This window comes from Cibotium barometz, chromosome 3 (genome assembly GCF_041138505.1).
Source record: "Cibotium barometz isolate CiBa-2024 chromosome 3, ASM4113850v1, whole genome shotgun sequence".
Lineage (NCBI taxonomy): Eukaryota > Viridiplantae > Streptophyta > Polypodiopsida > Cyatheales > Cibotiaceae > Cibotium > Cibotium barometz.
Window position 1 is genome coordinate 44,340,142 of NC_141048.1, and position 2,754 is coordinate 44,342,895.

The window sequence follows — 2,754 nt, forward strand, 5'->3', positions numbered from 1 at the left end:
TATCTAAGTATCAATTTAACATTTAATAAGTGATTTACGAAATGCCAATCATGGATAAATGAGGAAAAATAATGCCAGAGAGTCATGTAGATAAAGCTAGAGCTGCACATGCCGGTAATGTGACGGAATTGAAAAATGTGTTCATTTTTCATTTTTCCCCCTTCCCCAACAACAAACACAAGATTTGATCACAAATATCTCACCACATAATTTTCATTCATTTCTTGGGAAAACATTGCTGCATTCTTTGATACTATTGGAGGGAAGGAGTGCTAGTGCAGCACAGATCTGGCAGGAAAACATTTCTGCAAATCAGCAGTAACCACCTATCAATAAGTGTGCTTTCTCTCCCCTTGCCTAACTGGTTGCAATGCAATATTGGGAATATTGGGAGAGTGTCACAGATGGATATGCAAGGCAGTAGCAGCCTTCCCATTACTAGCCGCATACCCCCAAGGCTAACTACCAGCTATATTACTGTTTTGGGAGGGTCGCAGGTGGGTACTGGAGGTGTCTGTTCCCTTAACACCCCATGTACCATTATTCTGGACATAACTCTTCCACAATGTTATGCATCTTCCTACATCAATGAGCTATGATGAGGAAGGAAATGGGTGTACCAAGACACCCATTCCTGCCCGTGCAGCTGACCAGCCTAGCCAGGAGAACACCAGCAAGAATGGGCAAACCGGTGGAAATGGGGTTTATTTTTAATAGTTGCTCGTAAAAATAAACCCCATAGTTGACATGCTTCCCATTTTGACTCAGCTTTATGACGTGACTTAATAGTAACATTTGACATGAACAAAAGCAAGCTTACCATTCCAGCTTAAACCAGCTTCTAGGTCTGTATCATGGTTAATACAGCAATTTACAGGTTAAATAGTGAGCTATTTAATCAAGGCAATGGCCTGTAAAGGTTATGCATAGACAGCACCAAGAGCTTCTGTACAGTGTAGGACTATTTATCCTCCCGCACTGGGCATACCTGCTTTCTGCAAATCACATGTGCAATCACCTCTATTCTCTTCTCCGTACCCACACCCAAGACCTGAAGGAAACACACATGAAAAAACAAATGAACTCCTTTCAAAAAATAAATAAAGGCTGACAATTAATACGATGAGGTGATTATAATGCACAAAACATATCTAGAAGAACAAGGTTGTAGCAAAAAAAGCATACTTGCCAAAGCATGGGTTCTGTATCAACAGGTGCCACCTTCCACAAAATCGCAGCTCACAAATAGAGCACTGTAGTGCACATGCTTAGCAGAAGGTATGGCCCAATGCTGTGACAAAAGGTGGACGCATCCAAAACACCTTCCTCCAATTTTACGCCATTCTCACATTCGGTAAAATCTACCACAAAGGTTGCCAGCTTCTTTCCTTGTGTGTGCTTTTGCTCAGATCCGTGTACTACAATAATATCAGTCCCAACTCCGGTGGAACCATTGGACTTTTGAGACGGTAATTGTACAGGTAGTAGTGTAAATGGCCATCACCAGGTCCAAACTTAAGCTCCTCCAAGAAAGACTGATTCTGCATAATATCCAAGGCATTAAATACATCGTAATTTTGGTGCTTAGCCACAATTAGTGTATCATTTATGAGCTGAAGGAGAGGGGTTTTTGTGGTCACGTTGTAGAACGAGTATGCTGCCTTCAGCATGGTATGATTTCGGTTGCCCAAGATGGTAGATGAAAGGGTATAAAAGCTGCAGAAATCCGTGATTCCATGTGATTGCGGGTCCTCGATGACAAAACTGTTAACAACATCCTCCACCGGCAGCAACCAGTGCTCCACATCATTCTCAGAGACATCCGGGGCGATCACAAACTGTGAGAGGTAATCCTGGAGCAGTCTCCAGACAGCTGGCACATCGCGTCTCTCCATGGGTCTGAAACCAGGGGTCGCCGTTTTGTCAGGCAGGCGATAGAGCTTGATGGTCTGGTTCATTGTCATGCGAGGGCTGAGACGTGAGAACCCCACGTCAATAAGCTTCTTGGGGTTCAAAGGCCTGTGCCAATACAGGCATGTAACGGCAGGAGTGGGCAACATGACACCCGCCGTGTACACGGCCTGCCATATATTCTCAAGATGGACTCTCCGAGTCACCTCTTTGATGAGCACAGGGGCAAGCCGCTTGGACCTCAACTTCTTGTGAATACAAAGGAAGTTAATCTCGGCCATTAAGATGGTTTTATCCCTAATCCTGATGTGTGCAGGGATGCCGGAGATGAAGGCAACAAGCCGTTTGGTGGCCTCAACTCTGACTCCAATGTGCCAACATGGAAAATAACCAGGGGGTCCAAGAGTCCATCGCAGAAACTCTTGAGAATAATCAAATCTAAACATGCTTTCAACATCCTCAACATAGTTATTACTAAGGAGGCTGTAGATCTCACCCATGGTATCCTTGCAGGTCACATCACAGGTGCACCATTCATAGTGTTTGGGGAGCTTGTAGGGTTCACAGCGGACCTCTGCTACACTGTGTGGGGATTCAATAGGGCCTTCTTCTTCTATCTTGTTTCCTCTATCCTGGTACTGCTCCACTGGTTGCGTCTCCCAGAAAGTATGCTTTTTACCCATGGTTAGCACTCTCTGCATGTTCTCTGAGAGCTCATCTGCATCCATCTTTACCCGATCGCCTGCTTCACTGTCGCCGAAGGCCAGATCTTCTCTGGAGGGTGCAGCCATGGAGACCGCTGAAACCCTGAAACAAACCCTAAGCCCTAACCAGCTGATCAAC

General features: G+C 45.0%; 1 pseudogene across 2 annotated transcripts in view; it reads right to left on the bottom strand.

Moving 5' to 3' along the window:
* Positions 1–220: 220 nt before the first annotated feature.
* Positions 221–2,754, bottom strand: part of LOC147640112 (glycylpeptide N-tetradecanoyltransferase 1 pseudogene) — a 2,711-nt pseudogene continuing 177 nt past the window's right edge. The window contains exons 1-2 of one of the 2 annotated variants that reach the window (XR_015262449.1): positions 1,186–2,754; positions 221–1,051 (exon numbers count right to left, since the gene is read on the bottom strand). The exon at positions 1,186–2,754 is cut by the window's right edge and continues 177 nt beyond it. The product of XR_015262449.1 is annotated as a glycylpeptide N-tetradecanoyltransferase 1 pseudogene, transcript variant X1 (transcript). The remainder of the gene's footprint in view (positions 1,052–1,185) is intronic. The other variant, XR_015262450.1, reaches the window with a different exon arrangement.